Source organism: Vipera ursinii, assembly GCF_947247035.1.
Source record: "Vipera ursinii genome assembly, chromosome: 17".
Classification (NCBI taxonomy): domain Eukaryota; kingdom Metazoa; phylum Chordata; class Lepidosauria; order Squamata; family Viperidae; genus Vipera; species Vipera ursinii.
Window position 1 is genome coordinate 5303207 of NC_139530.1, and position 9580 is coordinate 5312786.

General features: G+C 45.8%; 1 protein-coding gene across 5 annotated transcripts in view; it reads left to right on the plus strand.

Annotated features, from left to right (window-relative positions):
- The window catches only part of ARHGEF10L (Rho guanine nucleotide exchange factor 10 like), a 70949-nt gene continuing 61369 nt past the window's right edge, over positions 1–9580 (plus strand). For 2 of the 5 annotated variants that reach the window (XM_083375557.1, XM_083375556.1), the window contains exon 1: positions 1–390. The gene's annotated coding sequence lies outside the window, so the exon portion shown is untranslated. The remainder of the gene's footprint in view (positions 391–9580) is intronic. The other 3 variants (XM_083375559.1, XM_083375560.1, XM_083375558.1) reach the window with 2 other exon arrangements.

A 9580-nucleotide genomic window follows, 5' to 3' on the forward strand; every position in this document is an offset into this window, starting at 1 on the left:
TTTTTTAAAAAACCAGATCTAGACTGCAAGACTCCAAGTGAGCACTAGATGGCAATAGTGAGCCGGGGTTTTTTTCCCCCTGCACGAAGGGGTCCCGGTGACGGCAGGGCGAAAAGCTGACATGAAATAAGAGTCCCGGCATTGCAAAGGGTGGATCTTGGCCCTGGGGCAGCTGAGTCAGAGACAGGTTCCTCCCGGCAGGTGAAGGTAACATGGAAGGGAAGTCACCTGTGCTGTTTCTTCCATAGATCTGCCCAGTTTTTGCCGGCCTCGCCTGGATTTCGGATGAGCAGAAAGGCAATCGCCAACAGACCCGGGACGGCAACAGCTGCTGCGACTGCTCAAAAGGGCAATCCGATTTCTTGAGGAAGCCGAGAGTTCAACAAACAGGTTTATTAATCTTTTCTTTTTTTTTAAACATGTTTGATTTGAAGTCGTCAATCGAAGCAAAGTCCAGGATGAGTGCAATTTAATTTAGCTTGCTTTCTCGAGATTTCTTTCCTGCCCCTCTAAAAACTAGTTCTTCCTATAAGCTGATTATTATTATTATTTCCCCCCCTCTTCCTATGAATACCCAGGCAGAAAAGAAAGTAACACGAGCCTAGGCGGAGATTTTCCCCTGTAATTCAGAAGTAAGACTCTCAAACTCTGCTCTTGGCGTGTTCTTTCGGTCATATGAAACCTGAATGTCGGACGCTGCCTTGCAGGGAACTGGCTCTGCTCTGAGGTCGGAAGCTACCCTAGGACTTTAGCACAAAAACAATGTTTTCAGACCTAAAAGGCAGAGAGGCTCCATTTTTCTTGACCTTCTGCCTACCAACTCTGCGATGCCTCTGCGCTGCTTGCACCTTTTCAGAAAAAGGAAGCCACTGCAATATTTTAACGTACTGTCACGTCTGCAGCATTTGTTGAAGAGGTGGGGTGGCAACAGGTAAGCAATGACCTCACCTATTCGGGGGGGGGGGTTCCCCAGGTTCTGGGAATGCGACCTCAGCAGATAAGACATTTGCACAATGAGGTCCTCAGCCCTGTTTTCTCATTTACCCCTCTACCCCCGCCTCGTTAATACGAATAAACAGCTTGCCGAAAATGCAGGTAGTCGTCCACTTACGAGCCCCCAATTTTTTGTTGCTAAGGGAGACAGTAGTTACATGAATTTTGCCCTACTTTGTGACATGTTTTTGCCACATTTTTAAAGTGAATCCCTGCAGGTGTTAAATTAGTAACACGGTTATTAAGTGAATCTGGCTCCCCCACTGACTTTGCATGGCCGGAAAGTTGCAAAAGGGGATTCCTATGACCCACAGGACAGGGCAACTGTCATTAAGTACAAGTCAGTTGCCAAGTGTTTGAATTCTGAGTACGTGACCACGGAGAGGCTGCAACCTTCAGTGCCGTTGTAACTTTGAATGATCACTAAACGAACTGTCGTAAATGCAGGACTAGCTGCAAAGCAGGCTTTCAAACGAAAGAAAGAACTGATTTACAAAAACTAAACCCAGGTTGTATCCTACCTGGGGTGGGAGAATGCACAGATGGGCAGGTTTGGAAAATGGCATCCCAGCTCTTCAGAGACAAAATAAGAATTCACAATGAAATCTGATATTGATCATTTTCATGTCACTATAACCTTTAGTTAGACAATAGCCCAGACTGGCTACTTCAGCCAGCAATTTTTAATGGACGTCCGAGGTCTGTTTTACCAACTGCTGCCTTGCCTTTTTAAACCTCTCAGTTTTAGGCAGTGCTTTTTTTGTAAAAGAAAAAGGTGCCGGAACTCACACGTGTCATACAACCTGCCTTGCCTACCCTACAAGGTTCCATCCAAAAAAGGTGCCGGAACTCCGTTCTGAGCGTTCTGTGAGAAAAAAAGCCCTGGTTTTAGGGACTGGAATGGACATGCAAAGCCAGCAGGCTGAATTTTGTACCTTATTCCAGATCAGGACTGACACGCAAATGTACTTAAAATTTGATGATGATGATGATGATTAATTGGGATGGCTTTGCCTTTGGTGTGTCTTTGTGTGCTTGACAACTGATTGCACCCAGGCTTAAATTTAACGCCAAAGTCGTGCTTTGGGCTGTGATGCATATATAATATAATGTAATGTAATGTAATATTATTATATATTATATTATATTATATTATATTATATTATATTATATTATATTATATTATATTATATTATATTATATTATATTATATTATATTATATTATTATATAATAATAATAATAATAATAATAATAATAATAATAATAATAATAATAATAATAATAATTTTATTTGTATACCGCCCTTCTCCCGAAGGACTCAGGGCCGTGAACAGGGCAATACATGTGAAAAGACAAGAATACAAAAATTAAAAGAGATTAAACAAGATGCCCCAAAAATTATATTATATTATATTATATTTATTATATTATATTATATTATATTATATTATATTATATTATATTATTATATTATTATATTATATTATATTATATTATATTATATTATATTATATTATATTATATTATATTATTATATTATATTATATTATATTATATTATATTATATTATATTATATTATATTATTACATTACATTACATTACATTACATTACATTACATTACATTATATTATATTATTATATTATATTATATTATAATGTCGGCAGTTTGGCGGGTCGAATCCCGAGTGCCATGTAGCAGAGTGAGCGCCTGTTACCCGTCCCAGCTTCTGCCAACCTAGCAGTTCGAAAGCACGTAAAAAATGCAAGTAGAAAAATAGGGACCGCTCCGGTGGGAATGGAACAGCGTTCCATGCGCCTTTGGCGTCTAGTCATGCCGGCCACGTGACCACGGAGACGTCCTTGGACAAGCGCTGGCTCTTCGGCTTTGAAACGGAGATGAGCACCGGCCCCTAGAGTCGGAAACAACTAGCACGCCTGTGCGGGGGAACCTTTTTATATGTAAATTAGATTGCTGACAAATATTAAATTTAAATTAAATTTATTTAATGCAAACAATTGTCTGTGGATGGCCCTAGTTTGGGTTGATACAGGCAAAAGATTTTGCCCATATTTGGGTTGACGAGGTGCTGAAAACACTCAAGACACACACACACACACAATATATATATATATATATATATATATATATATATATATATATATATATATATATATATATATATATACATATATATATTAAAAAGGGTGCCCTATTGAAAAACAAACAATTAAAAACAGAGGCCAAGTTGAAAAGTTGAAAGATTAGATTGTCCAAGTCAGCAGAAGCCACCGAGATAAGAAAATGTATATATATATACTGCTCAAAAAATAAAGGGAACACAAGATAAGACATCCTACTATTAAATACAGTACACTGTGTTGTTTAAGCGTTCCCTTTATTTTTTTGAGCAGTATATATCGGGCTTCTGTGTTGTCTTTAAAAACAGCCAAGAGATTAAAAATTCTACTAGTGTAACGTGTACCTCAATGGAGCTTTTCTGCTAAGTGTCCTAGGTCACCCCTTGTCTATATATCCAGGGTGGGGTATAAACCTGGCATGATGGTTTATACAATCCACGATGGCTTCAAAAGACCACAGGGGTGTCCAGGAAATGGGGAGAGGATTCATAAAACGGTTCACTCCCCAAAGGAAAGTAGGATTAGTTCTCCTATTAATCTAGCAAATTCGTATTTCATAGTTTGTTGAAGCTTTGGAAAGTTTCGAGAGTGTGTTTCCAAGCTTGTATCTTTCCTTTTCCACCCCGAAACCTTCAGGAATTGGTGGCAGTTAAACCTAAACCGATCTGGTTTAAGTCCTTAAGCCCATTAAAAAGATTTGGATGTTGAAAGATGGAAGCTCTGATTTTATTTTTATTTTATTTTATTTTTTCGCGGACACATCAGATTAACCTGCCAGCCCTTGTGTGATCCTTTCCTCTCATTTCATCTTATAAAAAGCCTTCAAAGCCCCTTCTTTTCTTTCTTGGGGAACACATAATCCATCACACGCCGACCAAGCCCGGGGAGGAGCGAGTGGACCCCTAACTCTAATCCACTGCTCGATTAGGATTAACCAACTGGTGTCTCAGAAAATTTCCTGGAATCTCTTCTGATCTTTTCTCTAAGAGATAACGATGACTAGAATTGTTGCTTTTTTTTTAAAGTTAACAGACATCACAGCCCTTTTCTATAGCTGGTGCTCAGGCTGCAGCGTGGTGATATTTGTAGATAATCTTATCACAGTAGCTGGGAATAGTCAGAGGGACGGTCGGGGAAAAAAAAGTAGTTTTGAAGTGTCAGAAAAGCTTAGTGGGGTAGCTAGAATTGAGGGTGGGTTAAGAACTCACTTAAGTAAAAAGGTAAAGGTAAAGGTTCCCCCGCACATGCGTGCTAGTCGTTTCCGACTCTAGGGGCCGGTGCTCATCTCCGTTTCAAAGCCAAAGAGCCAGCGCTTGTCCAAGGACGTCTCCGTGGTCATGTGGCCGGCATGACTGGACGCCAAAGGCGCATGGAACGCTGTTCCCTTCCCACCGGAGCGGTCCCTATTTTCCTACTTGCATTTTTACGTGCTTTCGAACTGCTAGGTTGGCAGAAGCTGGGACGAGTAACAGGCGCTCACTCTGCTACGCGGCACTCGGGATTTGACCCGCCAAACTGCCGACCTTCTGATCGACAAGCTCAGCGTCCTAACCCACTGAGCCACCACGTCCCTCACTTAAGTACTACCGATTAATAATAAGTTTTACAAGACGGTGAACGGGGGCAAAGGCTGCGAAAGAGCTCCTCCCCAAGTCATTTTATTTTATTTTATTCTATTCTATTCTTATTTTAACTCCTTAACCCCTTTTAACCTTGCGCTTTAACCTACTTTTAACCCACCTTAACCTATTTTCAAACCCGTTTTAACCCTGGTTTGGCTTTTTTTTTTTTTATAAAAGTCAAAAGACTTTTGATAAATTATTGGAAACTTTTTAACTACTACCGTGACTCCCCCAAAATGAAACCCAACTGGAAAATAAGGCCTAGCTTGATTTTTTTCCCCAGGATGCTCGTGAGATAAAACCTACTCCAAAAATAAGCCCTAGTTAAGATCCTCAGGCAGACGGACGTGTTTAATACTGTATTTCCCTGAAAATAAGACCTAACCGAAAAACAAGCCGTAATGTGTCTTTTGGAGCAAAAATTAATGCAACACCCTGCCTTATTTTGGGGGAAACACGGTAAGGGTTAGCTATATCTGTGTTTCATTTATTGACCGTTTGAAGTCTCAATGGCCCTGAAAAAAGTGGCTTAAAATGGGGCAAAACTCACTTAACGAGTGTCTCACTTAGCAACAAGACTTTGGAGCTAATTGTGCTTGTGAGGACTAGCTGTAGTTTAAAATACGTGATATCACATTAAAAATAAGCAGGGATCTAAGGTGAAAAATGAGGGACGCGGTGGCTCAGTGGGTTAGGACGCCGAGCTTGTCGATCAGAAGGTCGGCAGTTTGGCAGGTCGAATCCCGAGTGCCGCGTAGCAGAGTGAGCGCCTGTTACTCGTCCCAGCTTCTGCCAACCTAGCAGTTTGGAAGCACGTAAAAAATCCAAGTAGAAAAATAGGGACCGCTACGGTGGGAAGGGAACAGCGTTCCGTGCGCCTTTGGCGTCTAGTCATGCCGGCCACGTGACCACGGAGACGTCCTCGGACAAGCGCTGGCTCTTCGGCTTTGAAACGGAGATGAGCACCGGCCCTTAGAGTCGGAAACGACTAGCACGCCTGTGCGGGGGAACCTTTACCGAAGGTGAAAAAGAATAGCAATAAAAATAAACTTTCTTTAGTGGACCAGGGTTGCAAGACTCCACGTGAGCAGTAGGTGGCACCAATGAGCCAGCTTTTCCTGCGTGAACCCGTCAAATTCAACAAGTGTCTTGCTTAGCAACGGAAATTCTCGGGTCAGTTGTGGTCCTAAGTCGAGAACTACCTGTATTCGGGCGCTTATATTGTTGGATTGTGCGGTTGCAAACCGCCCGGAGATGGTGAGATGGGCGAAATAGAAATTTAGGAAGCAAATGAAATAAAAGTAGGAGCGAAATCTCCGTGAGAGTTATCTTCCCAGACTCCTAAGGGTTCAAGGTGATTAGTCATCTTGCCTAAAGCAGCAGCTGTTTTGTGCTCCTGAATTCCAGACAGGAAGAATATCTCGAAACTATTATGTCACTTACAGCTGGGCGCTTTATCTCGCCGATAAACGCTAAGACTTCCTTCCTGGCGTGCGGTGGCGGTCCACGTGGAGGAAGGCTGGAAAAGGGGTCAGCCGTGGCTAGGCGAATTGCGAAGAGCGAAAAGTCTTTCTCTCGGCCAGGAAAGAAGTTTGTTTTGATAGGACTTTGTTCAGAAGTAAGCCTTGGGTAGTCAGTAGGATTTTCTTGAGAAGGAAGGGAAGGAAGGAAGGAAGGAAGGAAGGAAGGAAGGAAGGAAGGAAGGAAGGAAGGAAGGAAGGAAGATATGAGGGAAAAGAAGGAGAGAGGGAAGGGGAAGGAAGGAAGGAAGGAAGGAAGGAAGGAAGATATGAGGGAAAAGAAGGAGAGAGGGAAGGGGAAGGAAGGAAGGAAGGAAGGAAGGAAGGAAGGAAGGAAGGAAGGAAGATATGAGGGAAAAGAAGGAGAGAGGGAAGGGGAAGGAAGGAAGGAAGGAAGGAAAAGAAGGAGAGAGGGAAGGGGAAGGAAGGAAGGAAGGAAGGAAAAGAAGGAGAGAGGGAAGGGGAAGGAAGGAAGGAAGATGATATGAGGGAAAAGAAGGAGGGAAGATATATGGGAAAAGAAGGGAAGGAAGGAAGGAAGGAAAGAAATGAGGAACAGAAAGAAAGGGAGGGAGGGAAAAAGAGGAAGGAAGGAAGGAAAAAAAGGAAAATAAATAAGGAAGAGGGAGGAAGGAAGGAAGATATATGAGGGAAAAGAGGGAAGGAAGGAAGGAAGGAAAAGAGGAACAAAAAAGGGAGGATAAAGAAGGAAGGAAAAAAGGAAGAAGGAAAGATAAGGAAAGGAGGAAGGAAGGAAGGAAGATGATGTGGAAAAGAGGAAGGAAGGAAAAGAGAGGCACAGAGAGAAAGGGAGGGAGGAAAAAGAGAAGGAAGGAAGGAAGGAAGGAAAGAAAAGTCTTATTTCATGGCCCAAATCCTGCTTGGTGACTTCCGTGTAATTCAAGTGCAACCTTGGTTTCTTTTAACACGGGTTGCAGGTAGCACCGTATTCACCCTGAATCTTGATGTATTTCGCTTTACCTGCCTGTAATGAATTCCCGGTTGGGGGGTCTGTGGACCCTTACGTAGGGCAATTCCGAGCTTCCAAGCCAAGACATTGAGGGAAACTGAGTCGGAGCCACGTCAGGTTACTATTATTACGAGCAGCAGCTGTAAGAGTTACTCCATGCTCCTAACCAGTTCTGGAGACCAAAGTTGGAAGGGAGAGAGAGGGGGGAGGGAGGGAGAGAGAGAGGGACAGAGAGGGACAGGGAGAGAGAGGGAGGGAGGGAGAGGGAGAGACAGGGACAGAGAGAGAGGGAGGGAGGGAGAGAGGGAGACAGAGAGACAGGGGGAGAGAGGGAGGGAGGGAGACAGAGAGAGGGGGAGAGGGAGGGAGAGAGGAAGAGAGAGATAGGGAGAGATGGAGGGAGAGAGAGAGGGACAGGGAGAGAGGGAGAGAGGGAGGGACAGGGAGAGAGGGAGGGAGAGGGGGAGGGAGGGAGGGGGAGAGAGGGAGGGAGGGAGAGAGAGGGACAGGGAGAGAGAGGGAGAGAGAGAGAGGGACAGGGAGAGAGGGAGGGAGGGAGAGAGGGACAGGGAGAGAGGGAGAGAGAGGGAGGGAGAGAGAGAGACAGGGAGAGAGGGGGGGAGGGAGGGAGAGAGAGAGGGACAGAGAGGGACAGGGAGAGAGAGGGAGGGAGGGAGAGGGAGAGACAGGGACAGAGAGAGAGGGAGGGAGGGAGAGAGGGAGACAGAGAGACAGGGGGAGGGAGGGAGAGGGAGAGAGAGACAGGGAGATAGGGAGGGAGGGAGAGAGAGGGAGGGAGAGAGGGAGAGAGAGAGAGGGGGAGGGAGGGAGAGAGGGAGAGAGGGAGGGACAGGGAGAGAGGGAGGGAGAGGGGGAGAGAGGGAGGGAGGGAGAGAGAGGGACAGGGAGAGAGAGAGAGGGACAGGGAGAGAGGGAGGGAGGGAGAGAGGGACAGGGAGAGAGGGAGAGAGAGGGAGGGAGAGAGAGAGACAGGGAGAGAGGGGAGAGGGAGGGAGGGAGAGGGAGAGAGAAAAGGAAGATGAAGAAAGAGATAGAAGGAAAGGAAGGATGAAAGGAAGGCAGGGAAAGAAAGAAAGTGGAAGGAAAGAGACAGCAGGGAGAGAGGGAGGAAGGGTGAAGGGAAAGAAAAAATAAGGAAGAGAGAAAGAGGAAGGAAGGGCGAGCGAAAGAAAGAAAGGAGAAAGGAAGGAAGGAAATGGGAAGAAATAGAGGACGGGAGAAAGAAAGGAAGGGTGAGGGAAAAGGCGGAGTGAAGGAATGAAGGGAAGGAGAGATCAAGGAAGGATGAAGGGGAAGAAAGGAAAGTAAAAGGGAAAGAGAAAAAAGAAGGGAGGAGGAAGGGAGGACGAGCAAGAAAGAGAGAGGAAAGGAAAAAGGGGAAGGAAGGAGAAAGGGGAAGGAAAGAGAGGGAGGGTGAGGGGAATGAAAGGAAGAGGAAGGAAGGGTCAGAGAAAGAAGAAAGATTGAGAGAGAAAGGAAAAGAAGGAAGAAAGAGGAAGGAAGGAAGGGAGAGAGAGAGAAGAAGGAAGGATGGAGGAAGAGAAAGGACAAGAAGAAGGCGTGAAGGGAACAAAGGAAAAAAGGAGATCAAGGAAGGATGGAGGGGAAGAAAGGAAAGCAACAAGGAAGAGAGGGAAAGAGAAAAAAGAAGGGGGGATGAAGGGAGAAAGAGAGGAAATGAAGAAAGGGGAAGGAAAGAGACAGAAGAGGGAAGGGAAAGAGAGGAAGAGTGAAAGGAAGGAAGGGAGAGAGGAAAAAGAAAGACAGGAAAGGAAGAGGAAGGAGGGGAGACAGGAAGGGGAAGGAAGGGATGGGAGAAAGGCAGGAAGGCAGAGCGAAAGGAAGGGAACGGAGGAAGGAGGAAAGGAAGGGAAGCTCAGGCACGCAGACGCTTCTTTCTCCTCCTGTCCTCTGCTGGTGACGTGGGGCTGACACTCCTCTGGGTCTCTGCCGCAGCCCTCCTCCTCCTCCTCCTCCTCCTCCTTGCTGGCTCAGCTGGCCGAAGGGCTTCTGGGGCCAGTGGGAGAGGCCCTGGCTACCATTGGATGCTCCGGCAACCCATGGCCAGGCTGCCAGTGAGTGACGGAGCGCATGGGGGTGGGGTGGGGGTGGGCAGGGCAGGAGGGCTCTGTCCTGGCTCCCCTCCCCTCCAGCGGGCGAGAGCAGCTCCACCGACCAGGAGGAGGAGGAGGAGGAGGAGGCCCAGATCCTGCCCTGTCCCGGGGCCATGGAGGCACCTCTGAGCGGCACAAGAGAGGAGACTTAACCAGGCAGGCCCTCTGCAACACCCCCAGAGGCGAGGAAGGAGGGG